The 26,402-nt window shown below is 36.2% G+C and overlaps 1 protein-coding gene across 6 annotated transcripts in view; it reads left to right on the top strand.

Moving 5' to 3' along the window:
• Positions 1-26,402, top strand: part of GPM6A (glycoprotein M6A) — a 366,415-nt gene that overhangs the window by 218,961 nt on the left and 121,052 nt on the right. The gene's annotated exons all lie outside the window — the stretch shown is intronic.

Genomic DNA, 26,402 nt, shown 5'->3' with positions numbered 1-26,402 from the left:
CAAACAGACCACTTGGGATTCCTCAGGCCACTTGGGCCTCTGGTAGAAGCATGTGTGTGCTTGTATGATCTTATTTTCGCATGGTGGGTGTTGTTTGAGTCGTGTTATTAAAATTAAAGACATTAATGTGAACGTTATCTTTTTTATTTTATTTTTTATTTTTTTATTACTGTGCCTGAGGCTCTTTGCTTCATTTATAGACTGCTTTTGTACATCTCTGATTTATGTGATCTTTTTGGTGATTAACTATATATTTCATTTCTGGCCTCTCCTAATATCTTGTCCTTCTAATTGATTGATCATATACTTTCTAAGGCTCCTAAATTCCTCCACCACAAGTTCATCTTTTCTATACCTTTTATCATTTAACCTCACTAATCTGAGTAGACCGAATTCAGGATTTGGCTTAATCCTACCATTAGGAAGTTTTTACATTCATCCAATAAAACATAGTATTATTATAGATGGGTGATTACAAATTCACTTGTTTCCGAGATAGAGAACACACTGGGGACTGATTGTTCCAAAATATCTTGAAACCTTAGGTTTCTCAACCATAAAATGTAAAAGTAATAATGGTGTCTTCTCACTGGATCCTTGCAAGGCTGAATCATAGTAAGGCTCTATAAGTGTTGGCTATGACAATCACAGTCCCAAGTGTTAAATTAGTTTTCTTGCCTCTCTAAAGCACTATAGTGTCCAGATATTTTAGGTATTATTCAGAAAACACTGGCTAATTTGTATAGTGGAAATTCAAATTTTCATTAACCTTAAGACACAGTTTTAAATAAGTTACATTCTTATTGAGACATATGGAACCATTAAACAAAAACTATAAAATAGGTAAACATAGGCTTGAATACGCATGTGTTGAATGTGACACACTGTGTTATGCTATTTAAGTCTCACCATAACTGCATGATAGCCATTGATGAATTCCACAGATATTTGTTGAGTGCCTACTCTGTGCCAAGCACTAGGGATGAACAAAAGAGGCAGAAAACTGTGCTCTTGTACATATCCACTTCCTTTTGCAGAGTAAGAAATAGGAAGCTCATGCAAGTGATTTATCAAAAGTTAATGCCTGGGTCAGGCACGGTGGCTCACACCTGTAATCCCAGCACTTTGAGAGGCTGAGGTGGGCGGATCACCTGAAGTCAGGAGTTCCAGACCAGCTTGGCCAATATGGAAAAACCCCGTCCCTACAAAAAATAAAAAAAATCAGCTGGGCATGGTGGCAGGCACCTGTAATCCCAGCTGCTTGGGAGGCTGAGGCACGAGAATCCCTTGAACCTGGGAGGTGGAGGTTGCAGTGAGCCGAGATCACACCACTTCATTCCAGCCTGGGCAACAGAGCAAGACTCCATTTCAAAAACAAAAAAAAAGTTAACACATGAATTAAAATACTAATTTTTTCTGACTTTAAACTATTTTTTTTTTCACTGAGCATACTGCCACCTCTGAGTTACTGTAATTTATTATGGTTGTAATATCCTTTTCAAAATGAATACATGTATATTACCTTCTCTGGAGGAAGTCATTCTTTTCATAAAACACATTCATTTTGAACTTATAGTTACTATTCACTTTCCTTTTAAAATTTTACCCTCGTATTTCCTTACTCAGAATATATGTAGTGCTAACCTTTTAGGTAACAATCATGCTACCATCACGTGGGTTTATCTGTTGCCAAAGGGAAAAACTAAAAGCAGAGAAGTTCATTTTTATTGTGCTTAACAGAAAAGTTTTTTTTTTTTTTTTTTTTTTAATTTGTTAACCGATCTTCAGTGTTTTCCTCTAGAGATGAGTGGAGCAGACTGTTCCTAATTTTGCTTGGTGATGGTAGAACATATTCTTGAGGGCCATGAGACCTGAAAAGCTGTGGTAGAACAGTACCAACAAGGCAAACACACACTCATGTTGCCCCATACGAAACCCGCCTACTGTACTAGAAGCCACATGAATGCTATTCAATACACTCAATATTCAATATTGATAATATAGCCTAAGTTCTTCTGTGAAATATAATTTGCTTTGGAGAAGAATGATGTAAATCTACTTTGATTTGGGAGGATGTCTAGTATACATTATAAAGCTAAAATAAAATGGAAATTGCTCTACCTGTGCATGAGAGTTTTAAAATATTTTTATAGGTCAGATGCTATTCATAAAGACTTCCACATCAAATGGGTAACAATGATTGCATCAAGCAGGGTAAGATTTAAACAGGCAGTATGGTGAGAAACTGCAGTCCTCACAGGATAGATAAAGAACAAGAGTGGGTGAGGCAGAATAAAGAAAGCATGGAGCCACTCCCTCATCCTTTCCATAAGCATTTCTGGGAACTGGATAGCTTACTATTAACTATTCTTTTTTTCTGGAATATCATTTTGTAATACAGATTTTACCTCGATTACTAACAATGTTATACAATAAATTTGTAAAAAATTAGTAAATATTATTCCAACTGGGTAATTGATATTTATACTTATGTATTATATATATGTATAATTATATAGTAATTCACAAGCTATCAATATATGATTATAGTATTGATATATCTGTTTATTACAATTACATAATATATAATGTTTTCTTGTATATAGTAATTATGTTATTTTTATATATTTAGTAGATATACATGTTATTAAGGTGATAAAGTTATTAGGTAATTATAGTCATCTATGTCATACTCAGTAGAAAAATTTGAGGCATCTGAGGCATCTTTAATAAGGAAAAAACTATGTTGTTTGATTTTTCTCCTATCCTACAGAGTTTTCTTTTCTTTCTTTTTTTTTTTTTCCCCAATACGGAGTCTTGCTCTGTCGCCAGGCTGGAGTGAAGTGGCGCTGTCTCACCTTACCGCAACCTCCGCCTCCTGGGTTCAAGGGATTCTCCTGCCTCAGCCTCCTGAGGAGCTGGGACTACAGGCGCCCGCCACCATGCCTGGCTGATTTTTGTATTTTTAGTAGAGATGGGGTTTCACCATGTTGGCCAGATGGTCTCAATCTCTTGACCTCGTGATCCACCTGCCTCGGTCTCCCAAAGTGCAGGGATTATAGGCATGCGCCACTGCACCTGACCCCTTACAGAGTTTTCTTTGTCATCATGAACCTGGGCTATTGGATGAATGCCAGTGACAGACACCAAACTTGAATTTTAAATAGTAGTACCCAACTCTATAATATTTGTAGCCTAGATCTAAGTGCTTTAACCTTCCTTAGGATAATTTTTCCCGTAGAAAACATTAATCCCATAAGAAAACAGAATTCTGGTGGTCCCAACCTAGTAATCTTCAAGTTCTACTCTGACATTTTTTAATAAGCATTGTAGTAGAGTCAGAGTTGGGAAATGGTGAAAGGTAAGCAGATTACATGCAAATCTGTGCTCCATTATACTGTGAAATAAATGAGTGATAAATAAGTAAATTCTAAAGCAAGTAGTTTGCAGAGTTTCTGCTCTATGAATAGCAAGTGGACTAATTAAAAACATTATTTTAGATGATAAACTCTTCTTTATGGTTTAATTGATATGTAAATGTTATAAAAGAAAAATAATTCCTATCATATAATCTGAGAGCTTTAAAATTTTTTTTATTATTTTTTACAGTTTCCTTACGATCAGAATGAAATCTATTTTTAATCTAAGAAAGTTGAATAAACTCCTATGGTCTTCATAATCTGTAGACAGTATATAGCGCATATTGTTGATTTCTAATAACATTGAAGAGAAGGTTGAAAATTATAGCATATCAAATTCATTTATGCTAATTTAACATCCTGTTAGTAAATTAATTATGTTTAAGATTTGGTGTGTCTTGATATTTTCTAGTTAAACATTGGCTGTTTTACTAATTATAAAATATAAAAACTAATCCCATAAGTAGATATAATGCATTCACTTGTGGACTCTTGTAGCGATTATTTTTATCTTTTTTTAACTAAATAAAGAAAATAATGTTCTCTATCTCACAATTGCAGATTATATGAAGAAATAACTGCACATTTAGTATAAATTAATATTAAAAAGCCTCTATTATTTGTTGAGTACCTTATGATAGGATAGGGACTAAGATATGTTATTTTTTTACTCTCTACTCAGTATTATAATAATAATAAACACATAATAATAAACAGATTTGCCAAAGTTCTTAAAGGGTGAGTGCTATTTTTCATAAAGACAATAAATAAAACCTATGATCTTCATTATCTCTAGTTAATATGTCAGGCCCTTACTCACTATGGTTCCATAGCTAGTTATTGCCAGAACTAGGATTCAAACACCAAATTCTTCTCCTCCAAAGCCTATGTATGCTTGCATAACAACAGTATACCTCACTATCTTGCATTTACTTACTATCTTCCCTACTACAATCTTCCTCTAACATGTATCCTTAATAATTATTTCAATTGTCTAAAATTAAATTCGGAATTATTTATAAATGTCTGTTATTAAAACAAGTGCACACACCCGTGTGTGCATAAAATGTTTGTTTCTTTGCTTTTTGCAAAGATTATATTTTCTTTATACAAGGCTAGCTGTTGGACTTTGATTTGTGTACGTAGTCCTTGACACTATGAGAATTGGAGACTTACCTCACTATTGTTTTCACCATTTCAATGTATATGAATTTATTTTCCCTTTGTTCCCAGGAGCTCCACTTATTTTATATACTTCTTCATTTGCATATATTAAAGTGTATTAGGCTATTTTAAAAATCATGGTGGGGGTTCGATAAATCATGTGTAAATGTGAAATTGAATAGTAACAGTTAATAAGGAAATTAAAACTTTGCTAGGAAAAACACGTGAAACTACATATTATTTAAGTAGGGATTCTTACTTTGCCTGTTCATGAAACTGATTTCCCAGGGCAGCCTCTTAGCTGTTGCTAACCCTTGTCATGCTTCCAAGATCAATGGTTGAATATATTAGAGACTGAACAAGTTAAAATATGCTCAGAGATCCCTTGCACACCTGACTTTTTTGGCAGCAGCTCAAGTTTTGACATCATGAATCAGCACAGTTTGCTCTTTCAGTCTGAGCTTCTGTTCCTCCTTCCTGATTCCCTTCCTCATGTCAAGGTTGTGGCTAGACCTTTGTTTGGAAGCCAAGTGGCAAGATGCATTTGCTCTTACTGTCAGTTACATGGAAAAGGCACATTAACCTAATTTTCCATAGAATTTACATATAAATTGATTTAACACAGGGAGTAAGTCAGTTCAAAATGGGACACTTTTAGGATAGACTCAGTATAATATTGAATTGAAATTTTTCTCTAAGAAAGTTGTATTAAGGATCTTGCCATAGATTCCTTCTGAAAAAGCCTTTGCCCATGGATGTGTTATCTCTTTTATCGTCCCTTTAAAAAAAATCTCTGGTTTCAACTTCTTGCAATTTTTATGGAAATTCTCACACCACAAATTAATAGTGATGTCAGGTATATCGTGTCCTTGGCTTTTTATAATCTGAAGATTTTCTAGAATTTAGTGTCTTTTGAAATTTTCATTTTTTTCTCATTCTCAAGGTTTCCTGTTTCATATTCTAGTCAACACTGAATAAAATATAACCTCTCTTTTTGTGCTTTCATTCCACTGGGCTGATTTATGGATTATGACTTGGATTTCTGCAGCATGTTGATTCAAGGTGGCAGAGAAAAATGGTTCTGCTGTAATAAACATTTAATTGACTTATCTGAAAAGCGTATACTATTTTTGGAGTATATTTTACATGACTTGCTTTATATTAATTTGTGGACTTTTTTATACCACCAGAAATTTTCCTGATTTCTTTCTTTCAATGGTTTTGACAATTAGTAGGTAGTCCTTTAAGGGAATATGAAAGCAAGGCATTTGGAAGAAAACTTCCATTTTTCCCTTCTACTGTATCAAATTTGCCATTTTTTTCTACTTGATTTTGAAATACAAAATAGCTCATAGTGGAGAGGGAAGGATTAAAAACTATTAGCAGAATGAAACAACATTTGGGTTAATGGAAAAATCTAGGGTTTTTAGTGAAATTCTGAATATATATGTTAAATAACATTCCTCACATTCATTTTCTTGGGCATGACTTTGGAGAAACACCACTATAGAAACAGTGTTCCTACTTGGACACAGGAAGGGTAACATCACACACTGGGGCCTGTTGTGAGGTTGGGGAAGGGGGGAGCGGGGAGGGATAGCATTAGGAGATATACCTAATGTAAATGACAAGTGAATGGGTGCAGCACACCAACAAGGCACATGTATACATATGTAACAAACCTTCATGTTGTGCACGTGTACCCTAGAACTTAAAGTATAATAGTTATAAAAAAAAAAATGGTATATTAAAAAAAAAAAGAAAAGGTGTTTTTTTTTACATCTTCAAAACAGAGAAAACACTTTGTCCTTTCCCATGTGTGTCTTTCAGTGTTACAAAATATCTGGGATCTTCATCAGATCTGTGTTTTATACCGGATTGAGTCTAGATTTTTAAATTTTCTGAAATTTTATTAGGTGAAAATTATTTATTTGATACAGAGATATTGCTCTCAACTGTGAACGTTTTCGAGATGCTTCTTTTATACAGCCTTGCAGTGTTCTAGAGCAACTAGAAATACTTCCAAAGATTTCTGCCTAAATGAACACTGATATGGATGTGAACCTTCGAAGCCACGATAGATTTTACACACTAAAAATAAAACTGTTAGCACTACACACATCTGTTCACCTTATATCCTGATATTATTTTATATCCATATTGACTAATATTTTGGTCAACATTTTGAGATCATCTGGTTTATTTAGAAACAAAAAGTATTTTATGGAAATTCTTTAAACACAATGAATGGGCGAACAAAATGTTTAAGAATTATTTTTTATATAGCATCACTATTATGAACTCAGAGATAGAAAATAACTGTTTTGTATAACTTTTTATAGTGATTTGTTAAGCTTTCCTAGGAAAAATGTCCTTCATTAGCCATGACTGCGTTTTTAACTGATTAATTGTAGTTTAATGATGTAATGTTGACATTAACAGTATTCTTTGCTCTGTTGTTCAGTTGTGACAAGGATCTTACCATTATGTACAAGGCTCTTCATTGAATAAAATCTTTGTGAAATTCACTTATAACTTAAATTATTTTATCTAATAAGGTCAGTGGCTGATTGTTTTTAGTTTCTCTTAAGAATTTATATATTGTTGAATTCTATGCCAAAATAAAATATTGGAAGTTTTTTGTAAAACAGAAGTTAGTTTGATTGTTTTATTATTTTACTGTGTTAAATTAATATCCACATACTGCAATGTTAGTATTAAAGATTAGAGGGGAGAGGAATCTAATGACTTACCCTATTTGAGGGATTTAGATTTTATACAAATAAGATTAATATGCTTATTAATATTTTTAAATAATTAGCAGGATGAGTTACATTAGATATGATGTTGTTAATCCAAGAGTTAATTACTGAGCATTTTAGAGACCTTTGGCTCAGAAGACAGAAACAAAAAATAAATTGAAATACAAATTTCCTTCTCACTAGACTTGACACATATTAAGGAGATCTTACTTTTACTGAACAAATATCTAAGGTGAAAACAGCGATATTAACAGAACTGTGGTCTATGAAACTTGATTGTCCTTAATGGACATTAGAGAACTGGGATTTTCTGGTTTCCTGATGAATCTCAAGCTGTCTTGGGTAAAAAACTTGATAGGACTGGGTTTTATGAATTTGATATGTTGATTAATGAAATGGAATTTTATTTACTCTTCCATTTAATTTTATTTGGAAGGATGTATTTTTAAAAATATTTATGAAATGGTATATCATTTTGATTTGACAATTTGTGTCTTGAAAATTTTCCTTTCTATTTTTAAAAACAGTCTTTGTTCTTAAGACTTTGCATATACTGAAATGAGAGCTCGGACAAGCCTTTTGTCTGGAGATGCCTATAGCTTCTACATTAGCTATTGCTGTGTTTCTATGGAAACTGTGTAGGACTCTGAGGTATACAGGTTTTATGCACAGTGATAGCCAGTCCTTTTCTCTCCCCATTCAAATTGTTAACATATAATAGTGCTTCTGTTATTTACTAAAGAACACAAATAAAATTTCATTACTTTCTCTCACAAGTGTGCTGATATATACATGTCATTTTGTATCAAAGTAGTATTATTTAGCATTATTCTCATTATTTTTAAAGAGTTTGATAAATACAAAATCAATATTTACCTTGAGAATCATCCATTTTTAGCTCCAATTAAGATATTTCTCTAAGTTTGAATGTTGAGAATTTATGTCATTTTCGATTTCAACCAGTCTATGCCAATTAGGTTTTCTTATTTTCTGTTTTTGCTGTAAAGATGCAATAGTGAATTCTGGAAATAATTTCATAGCTAAGCATGTGATCTGTTTAAGGCTTTGAGTATATAAGAATAGAGATTTTTCTCCACTGAATCCTGAATGGCATATGCCCATCTTACTCCGTAACAGGTCAAAATGATTTTAGTAATTAAGAAGCCTCAAATAGAGAAAGTTGTTCTCCTGAAAACCCATTCAACTGTTTTTTAATATGCGCTGCAGCCTGTAAACATTAGGCTGGTAAACTTATGTGAACTGATGTTTGATATTTATAAGGGTGGAAGGAATCACCACCAAAACATCACTGGATGAGGTTTTTCAAAATGAAGATGACACACATGGAAAGGGATTGGTTAATTAAATAATCATAAAAGGCTTTTAGTATGCTGATTTATTCCAACGGCCCTGGCCAAGGCCTAAGGTTAATTATTGACCAAGGGGGTCCAGAGGAAATTTTAAATGCTTTGAGTTTTAAGCATGTTACTTTATATTGATTGGACTTGCCCTGCTTCCATTTGATTTCTAAATACTAGATAATTAAGGTTCTTACTCTATAATGAATATCTTTCTCTCTGTGTCTTTCCATTTTGGTGCATAAAATGTAGGTAGAAAAAGTATGGAAGCCCATGGATGATTGTAATAAATAGAGGAAAGGAAGATGGATGCTGAACCCAAGAGAATGTGGAAAGTGAGATTAGAGTGTACAGTGTGATGTCTCTGCCTTTCCTCTTAATTTTTTTTTCCTCTTTCCTCCAGAGGGAGTGGATAGAAGCCAGTTAGGAAGACCTGAGGCTCAAAACTCAGCACAATGACAGGAAGGAAGGTTTCCCAGTGTAAAAAGGGATAATGTGAATTGGGGTAGTCTCAAGCTCCTTCTTCTGTGATCTATTTGTGACATTTCTGGATGAAACACTGGTAACACAGGACGTGACAGAGCTCTTTGTCAGTGATACACTCTTGTAAGCATGCAACATTCTTCTCTCATATTGCTCTTCATCCTTCAAACCCCCTAGGACTTCAGCCTTTCCTGAGGCTTTTACTCTAACCAAAGCCTCTTTCAAAGTGACATGTTCTCAGGATTCATTCTCTTTCCAATTTAAAAATGCTATTTACTGGAGGATAAAAAGAGGAGCAGTATCCTATTTGGAATTACTGATAATAAATTGTGATTGACAGATACACTGGCCTCATATTAAGGTGTTTGGGGGACAGAAAAAATCTATGTACAATAAGAAGGTGTGTAGGAAACATTCCTAAGATACCCTTGTCCTTCCCTTTGTGATTGGCCTGGGAAGATCAGCAAATGTGCCCCGAACAGGAGGATGATGGAAGGGGCAATTCCTAGAAATGCACAGGAGAAAATGATAGGACCAAGGGTCAGAAATAAGTCTGTTGGCCTCTTATATCAAGAAAAATTAATTCAGATTACTGACAAGCAAAATTAAATTCTATAGTAAAGCAAGGAAGGTGTGGTTTTCACAGAGATTTAGTCAGTGCATTTGATTAGACTATGGCAAGGCAAAGTCAGTCCATTGAGAAGAATAAAAGCAGGGATCCTGTCTGCTTTGTTCACCACCCATTGCACATCATTTGCTCGCTCCATGCCTGATGCAGTAATAAACATTTCTGAATTAATGAATAAATAAAATGAGCCATCTATCTGGCTAGTTTTGAGGTAATCATTGGCATTTTACTTTGGATCTTAATTGGATTTTTTTACGTCTTCTAAACATCAGATATAAGGTTTACGAAAATTCTTTTTTTTCCAATGGAACAAAAGCTCTGTCACCCAGGGTGGAGTGCAGTGGCGTGATCTCGGCTCACTGCAGCCTCTGCCTCCTAAGTTCAAGCAATTCTCCTGCCTCAGCCTCCTGAGTAGCTGGGACTACAAGTGCGCACCACCATGCCTGGCTAATTTTTGTGTTTTCAGTAGAGACGGGGTTTCACCACGTTGGCCAAGATAGTGTCAACCTCTTGATCTCATAATCCGCCTGCCTTGGCCTCCCAAAATGCTGGGATTACAGGCATGAGCCACTGTGCCAGGCCACGAAGATTCTTAAAACTGAAAATGAAAGCATGGAACGCACTAAAACAGCTGAAGCAGTGGGAGTGACAAAATCCAACTAGAATGTGTCAAAGATGATATGTTCGTATTGCAGGGTTGGTGATGGGCAGAAGTCAAGGAAGCAGGAGCTAGGACACTGTGGCCATAATGAAGGTGAGATAGGTTAGGATAGAGAAAATATTTTCTAAAACACCCCATTCTCCCTGCTACAGACAAACACAGGAATGAAGAGGCATTACATATTTGTGATAGGTAACCAAAAACCTTGATGTTTTCAATAAATACTTTTCTTGTAACCTGTTTTATTCTCAGAAGGTGCAGGAAGCAGCTCTCAGATTAATACTAGCAAGGGATGCACCAGGGATGAATTAATCATTTTGGCAGAAATCAGCTAGGTTGTTGTGAGTGAGCTCTTCTGGGAAGCCTGTGTAGAGATAGTAACAACAGTCCACACAGCTACCATCTAAGTATATCTGGATGTTATTCCCGATGAACCAGTAGAAAAGTGTCAGAGATGCAGCTGAGGACATTGTGCAGTGAGGTCATCCATGAGGTGGCAAGGATCAGGGCTGGCAGGGATGTCAGAATTCAGTCTTCAGAGATTGGACTCACATGGGAAAATTTTGAAAGGGAAAATTGCACAAATATAGCACATGTGCAGTGCTAAAGGAAAATAACTTAAAGTATAACAAACAGAAGAAAGTGTGAGAGAGAAGGCTGGACAGTCAAGCAAAGGGCAGATCAAAATGGAAGTTATGAGCCTGAAATTCATTCTGAGGTGTAGAAAACCTCTCTGAAAATGTATTGCTAACACGAATGATATGGTAAAGTTAGTATTTTGAAATGTCATTCTGGATGCCAAGAGATGTAATTAAGAGCTAAGAGATTAAAGGTGAGCCAGACTGGCAGCCACAGAGCTGTTAAAAGAATCGAGGTATCGGCCAGGTGCAGTGGGTCACACCTGTAACCCCAGCACTTTGGGAGGCTGAGGTGAGTGGATCATCTGAGGTCAGGAGTTCGAGACCAGCCTGGCCAACATGGTGAAACCCTGTCTCTACCAAGTACAAAAAATTGGCTGGGCGTAGTGGCACATGCATGTAATACCAGCTACTTAGGAGGTTGAGGCAGGAGAATCGCTTGAACCTGGGAGGCAGAAGTTGCAGTGAGCTAAGATTACACTCCAGCCTGGGCAACAAGCGGGAAAATTCCGTCTCAAAAAAAAAAAAAAAAACAAAAAAAAACCTAGGTATCTCTTTTACAATACTGTAACTAAAGGTCATTATAATAGGTCAAAAGTGCAAAAATAATGTTATTATTCACCTTGATATTCTACTTCCTGAATATTTTAGTGGAATGTCACAGAGGAATAGAATTTAGCCATTGGATGAGACTGCTCATCAGTGGAGACTACCTGTGATTCATCTTAACTTTATTCCATGATTTCATATTTTCTGGACATGAACTTTTCCAATGGAACAAAAGCTAAGAAATATAAAATATAATGGAATGAAAGCAGTTAGCAGGCAAGTTTAGCATTGACTGTAAGGGTAGTAAGACATGGACAGAAAGAAGTAAGATGTGGGAATAAATCATTTATTTGGTAGATAGACTCTTGAGTATCATCCTGGCTCCTCTTGCAATCTAATGTCGTAAAAGTTGGATGGCACACAACCCTGGGTTCCCAGGCCTGGCGGCGACCTCATTCGGGGGTGTTTGGATGAGTGACCATGGAGCGCATATGAGTCACAGGGAGGTCCTGGGCAGAACGGTCCACTGATTTGTATCCCTGACATGAGGAGTCACAGGGAGGCCCTGGGCAGAAGGGTCCATTGATTTGTCTTCTGAACTCACCTGGGTCTTTTGCACAAAGCGTTTGCTAATCTGATTCCTCATTTTCTCCCAACTTGAAACCCAGATTGGCCTTTGTGTTTAAATCAATTTTACAGTCCTAGAATTGTTTCTGTGCATTTTTTCATTTAATACTATAGGGTAAGGTAAGTTAGGCCTGTTTTCTCAGTGGGGCTTAAAAAGATTATGTGATTTATCCACATTCACATTGCTACTCATTTGAAAACTTTCATTGGAAAGTCAAGATTGAAACCCAAGTTTGTTTGGAAATAATATGCAACCATGGTTAATAAACTACCTTTCAATTGATATTTTATTATTGAGGGTAAAATAGATATTCCTAAAAACTAACTTTCAGATAGTACCTTGTTTTATTTATTTATTTATTTATTTTGAGACAGAGTCTCACTCTGTCACCCAGGCTGGAGTGCAGTGACACAATCTCGCCTCTCTGCAACCTCCACCTCCCAAGTTCAAGCAATTCTCCTGCCTCAGCCACCCGAGTAGCTGGGATTACAGGTGCCCGCCACCACACCCAGTTAATTTTTGTATTTTTAGTAGAGACAGAATTTCACCATGTTGGCCAGGCTAGTCTCGAACTCCTGACCTCAAGTGATCCACCCACCTCGGCCTCTCAAAGTTCTGGGATTACAGGCGTGAGTCACTGCGCCCGGCCAAAATAGTACCTTATTTTCTAATCTTGCACTACACATGAATGTCTGTATTTATCTTTAAATATTTATGTTCAGAATGATACATAGTGCCAGATATTTTGATTCAAGTTTGGCGATACATGTGAAGTATAGCCTATTATATAATAAAAATTAATTGCATAAACTACTCTTATGAGGGGACAAGTGAACTTTCTAGACAATGCATCATTTTTTCCTTTTTTTAACTTAGCCCTCACTATTTCTCCTTATGTTGCTTGAGTTAGTCACTATATCAAATTATTATTATTATTTTTTAGCTTTTATTTTCTTTTCTGTTTGCTCTAAAAATCTCTAAGCTCCCAAGAAACGCCTTGGTCTCCCAACAAGCTACATCATTTTCCCTTATTTGCAATAAATGGCATCTAAGATATCTTCTATGGAGAGAATTTATTCTTTCAGTGAAAGAAATGTAGATGGCATAACCTGTCTAATCAGTGACACAAAACTGATATACTTCCTTCCTAGAATGCTTTGCACTCTCTTATACAATATTCACAGTCTAGAGTTTAAAAAAAAAATCCCTTTGAACATTTCATATAATTTCCCTATCTTAATCAGGTGAAAGCTTTTCCTTAGAATTTTAGTTGTCAAATTGAGCATCATCATGTTGTAATTAAGTGGTAATTCAAAATGAGAGGTAATTAAAACAGAAATTCTCCCACTTTCTAGATAAACACGAAGCATATTGTTCTTAATAGAAGTTCCAATTTCGTTGTGTTTTCTTCTCAGTTTTAGGGGTGAATTACTATCTGGTTTGATAAATGCTAAACTAAATGCAGCAATCTCTAAATCTCTGAAAAATGTGTTATCTGCTTGAATCTCCCAAGTAGGCTACCTAATTTTTCAGTGTAGGTATCTGTAATATGTAGCATCTAAGACATCTTCTACATAAAGAATTTATAGTTTCTCCCAGTGCCAGAAAGCAGGAGGCCTTGGGATGTTCTAGAGTGAAACCACCCACTCAACATCCGCATTATAACTCTGAATTCATGGGTGACAATCCTGTGTCTGCTGAACATATTTAAGGAAATTCAAACTTCCTAGCTAGCAATTGAACACATACAGGAGAAAAAATGTTTATAAAACTCCTAAAATGCATTATTGCCCAATGGCTGAAGCCATAACTACAGCCACATATTTTATTGGATGATGCACAATTGGTGTCTAGTTACTTTTATTAAAAGTCTCCTAAAAAAGGTGAAATGTGAAAAAACTGTCCTCTAAAAATTCTGTTTTCTAAAACATGCTGGATTTCTGGTTTAAACACTGGACAATGAATTCATAAAGGATTTCTTGAGGTTTTAATGGTAAAGCCGCCCAGTCAGGGGTTTCTGAATTTGGCAAAGATTTGCTGTACGTAGTGCAAGCACATTTTCTTTGGCCAGGTTACAAGCAGTTCTCATGTATATAGAAATCATCTTCCTGTCCCCCACAGGAGTGTCACCTTCTCACAACATATGTAGCTCTATTCTGCCAAAAAGGGGGCAGATTTTGAATCTTGGCTCTCAAGAGCTGTTCCATCTGTGGCTCATGATCTTTTCTATAAATTCTCTAACTTCTTTGAAAAGAATAGTATGTATCTTCAGGAGAACTGACGTGCCCCCTGAATATTTAAACAGTACTGATAGCTTTTATTTCAGGAAAATGTGCTAGACTCATTAATTATAAAATGAAAGAAGAAAAAGAGTAGTCGTCCTTACCTTTTACTGCATACCCTTTTCATGCCCTGAAAGGCAATGGCTGAAACAATGGATTGACTCATTAACTGCTGAAAAGGTTTATGATTATAGGGGAAACTCAGAGGTAAAGAGTAAGTGGAGACCAGGCATAGTGGCTTACACCTGCAAACCCAGCACTTTGGGAGGCTGAGGCAGGCAGATCATCTGAGGTCAGGAGTTCAAGACCAGCCTGGACAATATGGTGAAACCCTGTTTCTACTAAAAATACAAAAATTAGCTGGGCGTGGTGGCAGTCGCCTGTAATTCCAGCTACTCTGGAGGATGAGGCAGGAGAATTGCTTGAACCTGGGAGGCGGAGGTTGCAGTGAGCCGAGATCATGCCACTGCACTCCAGCCTGGGTGACAGAGTGAGACTCTGTCTCAAAAAAAAAAAAAAAAAAAGAAAAAAAAGAGTGAGTGGAGGCACTGATCTTCTAAGACATCATTAGACGACGTGCTCTGCAGAGAGCACTGCATCAATGATAGGTATATTAGATCAATCTAAATCCATTTTATTTATAAGTTAATATATCAAAGGCAATCAGGTGCAACAACAAAAGCAAAATGAAGCTAGTGATCAAAACTTAACTGACTAGTGTAAATTGAAGTTGCTTTAATTGGAATCACTCATTTAATCTGGACTGACATTTCTTCAGATTTTTTCCTTCAGGTAAAGGCTTATTTTACTGAGTGAATGTTTTCCTAACATGATTAGAGTTGCTGCATTTCAGAATCATTTACCTTTCTAACCCCTTTGTGTTCTTCATCTATAAAAATTAAGGGATAAAATAAAGTTGATTAAATCACTATTCCTAATTTCTAAGGCTTTATGAAAATTTTAATTACATGAACTATTCTAGAGATCAAAGAAGAACATTGACTTAAGTGCCATATGAACTTTCTACTTAAAAGAAGAATATTCATCTGTTACTATGAAAACCCCCAATGGGCTTACAGTCTCATGTGGGAATGAGTAGTTAAAATAATAAGCAATGCCAAACAATGCAGAATAATAAACCATAAAGAATCAAATTATTTCAGTTCATTTCAAAGTACAACCTAATGTTGGGGCACCCTGATTTGGATTGGAAGGTGATTTGGAGAATATGACATATGAATAGAGGCCTGAACAATGAGCTGGACGTTGTTAAATGGAGAATGGTTAGGTGTGTCGGGGGGGATGGGAATTAAGACAGCATTTAAGAAGGTTCTAGAACAGTGTGGTGCAGAGAAGATGGTGACAAAATGCTGATTTCACTGGGGCAATATGAAAAGAGAGAGCGATGAAATGAATTTGGGGAACAAGTCTGAGATCAGATCATAGACAGACTAACAGGTCATAGTGAGGACTGGGTTTCTATTATTATTATTATTATTATTATTATACTTTAAGTTCTAGGGTACATGTGCATAACGTGCAGGTTTGTTACATATGTATACTTGTGCCATGTTGGTGTGCTGCACCCATCAACTCGTCAGCACCCATCAACTCATCATTTACATCACATATAACTCCCAGTGCCATCCCTCCCCCCTCCCCCCTCCCCATAATAGGCCCCGGTGTGTGATGTTCCCCTTCCCAAGTCCAAGTGATCTCATTGTTCAGTTCCCACCTATGAATGAGAACATGCGGTGTTTGGTTTTCTGTTCTTGCGATAGTTTGCTGAGAATGATGGTTTCCAGCTGCATCCATGTCCCTACAAAGGACACAAACTCATCATTTTTTTTATGGCTGCATAGTATTCCATGGTGTATATGTGCCACATTTTCTTAATCCAGTCTGTCACTGATGGACATTTGGGTTGATTCCAAGTCTTTGTTATTGTGAATAGTGCCGCAATAAACATACGTGTGCATATGTCTTTATAGCAGCATGATTTATAATCCTTTGGGCATATACCCAGTAATGGGATGGCTGGGACATATGGTACTTCTAGTTCTAGATCCTTGAGGAATTGCCATACTGTTTTCCACAATGGTTGAACTAGTTTACAATCCCACCAACAGTGTAAAAGTGTTCCTATTTCTCCACAGCCTCTCTAGCACCTGTTGTCTCCTGACGTTTCTATTTTAAGAGTAGCAGGGAGTCTCTAAAGGATTTGAAACAAAGAGGTGACATAAAGGGTATAAAAATACATTAGATTGAAGAAATAAATTCTAATATTTAATAGGACAGTAGGGAAATTATAGTTAACAATTATTTATTACATATTTCACAATATTTAGAAGACTTATAATGTTGTGAACACAAAGAGAAATATTTGAGGCAATGGATATACTAATTATCTTGATTTGATCTTTACAAGTTGTATCCACATATCAAAATATCACATGTACCCACAAAATATGTACAACTACAATATATCAATAAAAATAAATTCTTAAGAGATTCCCTCCACTGTTTTTGGTGGAGAATAAACTTGATATGGTCAAGGCAAGAAGGAAGAGTCCAAGTAAAATGGTGGTTTGGTCTAGTATAATGCCAGTGATTAATTAAAGAAAAGTGGGAGAGGTCAAACTGTTTGCATGCGATTTGAAGATGGACTTTACATTGATAGGGAGGAAAGCAGTGTGCTAAGAATGGCTACCAGGCGGTCAGGGGCGGTGACTCACACCTATGGGGCTGAAGTGGGCGGATCACCTGAGGTCAGAAGTTCGAGACCCGCCTGGCCAACATGGAAAAACCCCATCTCTACTAAAAATACAAAAGTTAGCTGGGCCTGGTGGTGTGCGCCTGTAACCCTAGCTATTTGGGAGGCTGAGGCAGGAGAATCACTTGAACCCAGGAGGCAGAGGTTGCAGTGAGCCGAGATTGTACCATTGCACTCCAGCCTGGGCAACAAGTGTGAAACTCTGTATCAAAAAAAAAAAAAAAAAAAAAGAATGTCTTTGGGCCGATTCACTAGAAGAATGGAGTTATTGGAGAAAGTTAAAGAAAATTTAATATGGATGTGCAAATAAAATAATTCAATTCAGGACATATTAACTTTGAGATGTATACCAGATATCCAAATCAATGTGTCAAGGAGGTACTTTGCTATCAATTCTGATGTTTTTATTATATTTTTGAAACAGTGAGTTTCATACTTCATCGAGGATATACATTTTATCTTTGGATATGAAGGATGAGTTCTATACTGCAAAGGTATTTGTCCTGTTTAGAATGAAAATAATTTTCCCCAAATCTTGTATTCTTATTTTCTTAATTTTTATTTGGAAAAGAAGCCTATCACATGACATATGTTATCTATAAAAGCAAGCCAAATGTACTGCTAAAATCATAGCCACAAAGTAGAAACAAGCCAAATGTCCACCACCCAATGCATGAATAAACAAAATGTGGTATATCCATACAATGAAATAACATTCAAGCATAAGGAAGAATGAAGTACTGATACATGCTGCAACATGGACACATCTTGAAAACATTTCGCTAAATGAAAGAAGTCAGCCATAAAAGCATGTGTGTAGCATGATTCCCTTTATATGAAATACCCGGGATAGGCAAATCCTTAGAGACAAAGCAGATGAGTCATTGGTAGGTGCTCTAGGGAGGCAGGAAATGAGGCAGGACTGCTTAATGGGTACACAATTTTCTTTTGGGATGATGAAAACGTTCTGGAATTAGATAGTGGTGATGGTTATACAATATCGTGAATGCACCAATTACATTGAGTTGTACACTTTAAAATGGTGACGTTTATGTCTGTGTATTTTACCTCAGTGCAAAAGGGACCAAATAGTATTTTATTTGATCTTGTTACTTATTGACTAAAACAGCATTTCCAAAATCATGTTTCTGATAACTGCATAAAAAGTACTCTGAAAATAAGTCTGATAACACTTACTGCAGGACTTCCCAAAGATGTTGTTATAATCTATTAATATCAACGGTAGTTTAGGATTTAAAACATTGAACATTTTTGACTGGAGAGTAAAAACAAATTTAAAGTAAATTATTTTCTTTGGATATATAGAAGACTGTTTTTGTTTTGTTTTGTTTTTAAAAAAGCCTGTTTTCTGATAGTAGATCTAATTCCATAAGAAATCACTGTTATTACTCAGTTTATTATTGGGACACACACAATGTTCTATTCCACATTGTTAAATAAAGAGCCTATTAAATAATCTGGGGTTATTCTTTATGATTATGTTTTTTCCCTAGATTAACAGTATTTAATGAGGGCCTATCAATAAGTGGAAAATAAAATTAATTTTCATTGGTCCTTAAGTGGGCCTATGCTTATTTAAAACTTCAAAATTTTAATAAATTAGTCAAAAGAATCTGATTAATAAAAATAATATTACCATTAAAAGACAAAATACTTGATGGCAATCACAGGATGGAAACTAATTTTATGAATTCATTGATGTTAATCCAGAAAGGGAAGACTAATTTTTAAAAATGCGTTTCTGGGCCGAGCACAGTGGCTCAGGCCTGTAATCCCAGCACTTTGGGAGAGCAAGGCAGGTGGATCACAAGGTCAGGAGTTCGAGACCAGCCTGGCCAATATGGTGAAACTACATCTCTACTAAAAATATAAAAATTAGCCGGCTGTGGTGGCAGGCGCTTTTGGTCCCAGCTACTCGGGAGGCTGAGGCAGGAGAATCTCTTGAACCCAGGAGGCGGAGGTTGCAGCGAGCCAAGATCGCGTCACTGCTCTCCAGCCTGGGTGACAGTAGAGTGAGACTCCATTTAAAAAAAAAAAAAAAAATTCTGGAAATGGAGATAGCTCTGAAACACATTTCAAAAATAATTGAAAATGTATTGAAAGGCAGTTATTGTTAGTGAAAAAACTCTGGCAGCATCTATTTTTTAACAACTTTATAGATATATATTTTACATATAACATTCACCCACTTAACGTTTATAATTCAATGGCTTTTAGAACACAGACAGCATTGGGAAAACATTACCACAGTCTAATTTTCGAATATTTTGATTACTCCAGAAAAAAACCTTCTACCTATTAGCAGTCATTCCCCATTTCCCTTCCCTCTCTCCCAGTCCCACACAACCACTAATCAATCTAGTTTCTGTCTCTATAGGTTGGCTGCATCTACTTTAATCCGTTTGGTTTCTTATTTCTGTTTTTCTTAGTGTTGAATTAGACTCTCACCCTGGGGGTTGCGGGAAAAGAAAAAGCAATCATCTGCACTTGCCCTTGAGACATGCGTTTTCACGTGTGGCCAGTTGCACAGATACTCCTATGTTCTTGTTTTGTTTTGTTTACCCACTGGGAATCACTTTCCCATAATTTCTTCAATCGAATGTCTTTTTATAACATTCACAAATAATATTTTGTCTGTCTAGAAGTGAATACTTAGATTAGGACATTTAAATCCTTTGTCTGATGTCCTTTATTGATTTCAGTCAGAATTTAAATACATTTCATAATAAATATAGCAATACTCGATAAAAAACTAGCAAGCCGACGTTACATATAGTGAATTTACCCCATGGCTTCAATATTTGACATATTGTGAATGTTAGTGCTAGTCTAAATGTTGTTGAGTGAGTGAATGAAAGAATAAATAAATAAATAAATGAGTGAATAAAAATGTGGCAAACATGTTATATGGGCAATGGAGCAATATATTATTAATACCAATTATAGATGTTCTTGGATGAATTTCTTTGGTGGTTGTTGATAATATTAAGTGCCATCCCTGCACTATATTAAAAACTTAGCAAACTGTCATAAAATGCATACTCAGTATCAAGTGATCATAGAATGACCAAGGGAATTCAAAGCACACTAGACAAGAATACTCCCCATTCTGAAGAACTCCCCATCTTTTGCAGACATTGAAAGTTTATTATGGCCAGGCACAGTGGCTCTCGCCTGTAATCCCAGCACTTCGGGAAACTGAGGTGGCTGGATCAACTGAGGTCAAGAGTGCAAGACCAGCCTGATCAACATAGTGAAACCCCATTTCTATTATAAATACAAAATTAGCCAGGTGCGGTGGTGCGTGCTTGTAATCCTAGCTACTTGGGAGGCTGAGGCAGAAGAATTGCTTGAACCTAGGAGGCAAAGGTTTTAGTGAGCCATGATCACGCCATTGCACTCCAGCCTGGGCAACAAGAGCGAAACTCAATCTCAAAGGAAAAAAAAAAAGAGCTTATTATTTGGCTGGTAAGAAACTGTTGATGATATTTATCATGTTCGTAGACTAGAAATGGTCAATTAATTTAGATTTTATGATTTTTATTTTTACTTTTTTGTCAATGGAGAGACATAAATCAGGTGAGTTTTATTACTTTAAAAAACTTTTAGTATATTATTAATTATTAAATTATAGATGTCCAAATAATTATATCCTACATTTTGAAATCTATTACTTAACTATTTAATTGTGGCAAAATAGATTAAAAACAATTGAATAAAAGTGTGTAGCTTTTGTGGGTCAATGTCTATTTGAAATATTGGTAGAAGGATACCTGCTGTATTTTAATAGAAATACAGTATTACATTATAGTAACATTGTCACATCATTCAACACATATTTATGGAGATCATATTGTATGCAGCAGTGTAGCCATTAACATTTTTGCACTAGGCTGGGCCTGATGGCTCATCACCTAAATGCACTGCCTGAATGTTACTAATTATTCACTCATTTCTTCCACTAATGTCATTATACAATTATAAAAACTTACGGTATGGGCCAGGCATGGTGGCTCACACCTGTAACCCCAGCACTTTGGGAGGCCAAGGCGGGTGGATCATGAGGTCAGGAGTTTGAGACCAGCCTGGCCAACATGGTGAAACCCTGTCTCTATTAAAAATACGAAAATAGCCAAACGTGGTGTGAGGTAGGAGAATCACTTGAACCCAGGAGGTGGAGGTTGCAGTGAACCGAGATTGCACCGTTGCACTCCAGCCTGGGAGGCAGAGCAAGACTCCATCTTGAAAACAACAACTTTTGCTCTAAAGCAAGTCTACTCGTTTCTAGCTCAGCGTAAATCTTGACTAGTGACTCTGAGAATGTGTCGCTGCTTCTCAAAGTGTTACATAAATTTCTCAGTAACTCTGGGATAAGAATAGTACTTCCCTTAGAAGTTTTTATGAGAATTACATGAAATAATAAATAAAAAGGCCTTAATACTAGACTTAGTATAAAACACAATTTCAATAATTGTTAGCTGTTATTCTAATGTCAGTCATTCTGCAGTTATCAAGATGTTTTTTGATTGTCTATTATTACTGTTTGTATTTCATATGTACCCAGACAAACATTTCTCATTCTAAAAGACCTATTTTTCTGTAGTTTTATCCCTAAGCAGGAAGATCTCGGTGTATATCTCTGTATCTATTTTTTTTTCTCTCTCTCTGCCTGCATTTATTTAATGGCTGAATAATTCACTAGCTATGGAGCTCTAGTTTTATAAATATTCTCTATAGTTTTCAGTTTATAGGAAGAGTATTTATTCTTTTCCCATGATTTTCATGCAATTTATAATCGTCATTACAATCTTGACTTAATCTTTGTAATCTGCATTTGAGTATAGATTAAACCTTTAAAACATATTTCCTCAACATGAGAGTCTTTTGAGCATATTTTCATAAAATGCCCTAGAGTTTTATAATGTGAAGAGATATAAGAGATAAAAACAGTCCCCCAAGGTTGTTGTGTTGCTTGTCTCCTCACCTTTTCTCAGATACCTTCTTACATATCTGTACCTGCTTCTTCATTGTTGGTTTCACAAATATTTAATTCCATAAACACCTACCTATTCTTGGGAATCACTTGGGGACTGTCAAAAATTTTAAAATATACACATGAATCAATTTGATTGGAGAAGAAAAGTGTTTCAGATTTATGTAGATTTATTTTATTTTATTACTTTTATTATTATTTTTGTTGAGCTAGAGTCTCACTTTGCCACTCAGGATGGAGTGCAGTGGCGTGATCTCGGCTCACTGCAACCTCTACCTCCCAGGTTCCAGCGATTCTCTTGCCTTGGCCTCCAGTGTGGCTGGGATTACAGACATGCACCATCACACCTGGCTAATTTTTGTATTTTTAGTAGAGACCGGATTTCACCATGTTGGCCAGGCTGGTCTCTAAAACTCTTGACCTCAGGTGATCTGCCTGCCTTGGCTTCCCAAAGTGCTGGGATTACATAAGTGAGTCCCTGTGCCCAGCCAGATTTAGATTAAAACAGAACATTCTAGTATTGTTTCTGGTAATATTCTATAAAAGATAATCTCTTTCTTATGAAGGAGAAAATTGCTATATCCCCTCATTAATATATAATTCCTCATATTTTAGAGATTAAATTTTTTATAAAGTGATACATAATCATGGTGAAACATCAAAAGCTATGAGATGGTACAAAAACAAACGAACAGTCCCAGTTTAGCCCTTCACAAACCCCAGTGTTCATTTCTGGCGTAACCGTCATTGAAAGGTTTGTACCTTCCTCTACATTTCGATTCAAATACATGGCATGAGTTTAAACTCACAATCTATCATTAAATAAACTGAGCTGCTTGTTGGAATTTTGCATGGGTTGATTGCCAGCATAGGTTTGGAAGTCCTTTTTAAGGAAAAGGAAGAGACCCTTGAAATTCATAACAAAATTTTTTTAGCAAGCTATGTTCAAAAGGGAGAAAAAGGATAAAGAAAATTTTATACCTTTTACAATTTAACCTCTTACTGCCTTGAGATTTTATTTTTAACGCTAAGTTGTCTTGAAGAATTATCTACATATAACTGAAATCATTATTTTCTCTTGCCACCCTGTATTCCTTTAACTCCTGTTTTCTTTGGTTTTCCTTTATCAAAGTCACAAAAGCATCATCATGAGGCAGATAACCACTTATGAAAAACCCACATAGCTACACACAGCACATAACTGGACACTGTGTTCAGACACTAACAGTGAGGTTTGTGGGCTCAGAAGTGCCTTTGGGAGCATCTGTTCTCTGACATGCTGGCACTCAATGGACACTTAATAGTTTTTGAATGGCTGATTGCATGAACTAAAGATTTAATTTTGCACAATATTGTTTTTTATAATAATATAACTGTGTGCTGCATGCTAGACACTGCAAACAAAGCTCAGGTCTCAAGGAGGATAGATTCTAGCAATTTTTGTGACTTCATTGGCCACAAAATGGAAGAGGCTGTCTGCCTGGCATAAATTAGCATGAATTTGGAAATAAAACTTGATGTTGCAATCCCTTTTAAAAACAAAATAGAAAGCTGGCCGCCTCCTGGGCACTGGAGGTAAACTGCGTGTTCGGTGTGTGATTTTGTATCCCCTGCTGTGCCTCAGTAAAGGCCAGTGGGATGTACTCAGCATCTTGTATTTATTTTTATGTACTAGGACTTTCCTACTGTTACAACCCCAGGAACAATCTCGGAAAAACATTCTTTGTTTCTGTAAATCTAAATAAATTTTCTCAGTGTTCCTTTTAGCATCTATAAAAAACGGTCATTTTTAGATTTAATTTGCTATTTATTCACTGGTGGATCAATTGATACTCTCTGTCAGTGTCTCCTAAATAACACTCCACATTTAGGCAGTGAATTGCAGTTAGAAAGCTATTTTACATACGTAATCATATGCTTGGAATTGGTGAAGCCAACAGATTTGATTGAGTCTGGCCAAACTTAAGATTTTCATCATATCACTTGCTATTCCTTATTGACGTCTTAAAAGTTGTTATCCATTTTCTTAAAAATGTTACTGATGAGAAAGCAAAATTCCTTGATTTTCTTATGGCACTTTATATTTTTTCCAATTTTTAAAAAAGAAATGGAATAAACAAGAGAAAGTATTGCTTACTAACCATTTTTTTTAATGTCCCAGCCCTGTGTTGGATGTTTTAAAATAAGTAACACAAATGTTAATTCTCACAGTAACTCTTAGAGATGACCCTGGTTAATTTAGGAAACAGAGATTTGGAGAGGTTCGACGGGTTACCTTCGGTCACTCCCCGGGGACGTGAAGGGCTACAACTGGCAGGGGCCTTTCCTGCTCCAGGAACTGAACTTCTTCCATTGTGTGATGGCACTTACCCCCATTCTTCTGCTTTGGTTGTGAATGTTAGATTACATAACATATGTGCAGTTATGTCACTGCAGTTTTATTTTATCATGATATTAGGCTTTTAACCTACTTTTAATTCAATTTCTTGGCTAATCTGTTCAAACCTGTATTATCTGTACATTTTTATACTTATTCGGGTTCTATGAATGGTTCTTTGTTCAGTCAACCAAGTGTTACCCTTCTTCCTTCTTGGATACAGGGATGTTCCCTCTCCTTGGTCTTGTGGTAATACTTTCTAATGAGCATATGATTCTCTCAGATAACCTTCTCATTACATGTCTTTTCCCATGAGCTTTAAAATTAAGTCGTATAAACCAATTTACCCAATCTCTGATTGTGTAAATGATGAATTGTTGCATTCCTTGCTAAGAAATACACTTTATGTTGAGAACATTCATTTTGAACCTAGTCTTTGCTAAAAGCACTACAGGAACTATGTATATTCCCCACTTGAGTAACTGCTCATGATTGTGCTTGTTAGTTACTTATCCATGCGTAATATATTTTAATGACATAAAGCAACAACCAACATTTTTTATCCCACGATTCCCGTGGGCCAGGAATTTGGGAGTGGCTTGGCTAGACGGTTCTGAATTGGGGTATTTAATGAGACTGAAATAAAATGTGAATGGCGGCTGCAGTCATAGGCAGTTCTGACAGGGCTGGAGCATCCACTTCCAAGGTGATTCCTTCACCTGCTCCTGGCTGGTGCTGGCTGTCAATGGGAGTCCTCAGTTTCTCTCCATGTGTGTATTTACACAGGAATGCCTGTGCAGCCTCATAGCTTGGCTCTGACTGCTCCTAGGGTGACTGAAGCAGCACTCCTCTTTATAAGCTGGCCTCAGGAGGGGCACACTGTCACCTCTGTCACATCCAATTGGTCACACAGATAACACCTAATGCAATGCTGGAGGCGACTGTCTAAGGGCATGAATACCCCAAGCATCCCTGGGAGTCATCGTAGAGACTGGCTGCTACACATTTCCAGAGGCAGCCTCCATTTCGCCTTCCTAAACCCGCCCATTGCTCCATATTTGCCTTCATTACCTTGCTACTCTTTCTTCATCAGATAACTAACATTCTCTTTATCCCCAGAGTTGCCTTGCCTGCTTACAATCTCAATTTACTTTGAGATGCCAGTATTTTATCAAAGGGGCAATTGATTTTACTTGTCCTTTTGTTGCTTATCACCTAGAGTATTTTTCAATACTAATTCAAAGTGCATGACTGTTAATGATTGCATATATTATTTAGTGTGTTTATTCCACTGTACACAGGTGTTTTATAAGTTCATATACCCAGTTCTGAGAATTTTTTCTAGATTACACATCCTTCTGTCCCTTAGATATGTCTGCTTTTATATCCCAGTGACAGCTCAAATTAATGTCTGTCTGTGTTTTTCCTTCTACTGGCTCCACATCCTATCCTGCCAAACTCAATGAATGGCTCCGCCATATCTTAGTCTCATAAACCAAGTACTGTCAGTAATTTGGAGTTCTTTTCTTTCCCTCAAACACAACATGAAACCAACCAGGCTGTTTCATGGAGTCTAACTTTTAAAAACTTTCAAGATTGCCATATATTCTGCCTCACCATTACTACAGCTTTAACTCAAATCTTGTCATTCCTTTACTGAACTATG

This window comes from Chlorocebus sabaeus, chromosome 7, assembly GCF_047675955.1.
Source record: "Chlorocebus sabaeus isolate Y175 chromosome 7, mChlSab1.0.hap1, whole genome shotgun sequence".
Lineage (NCBI taxonomy): Eukaryota > Metazoa > Chordata > Mammalia > Primates > Cercopithecidae > Chlorocebus > Chlorocebus sabaeus.
The sequence above is the reverse complement of the archived record's forward strand: the minus strand, read 5'-3'. Positions and strand labels throughout refer to the sequence as shown.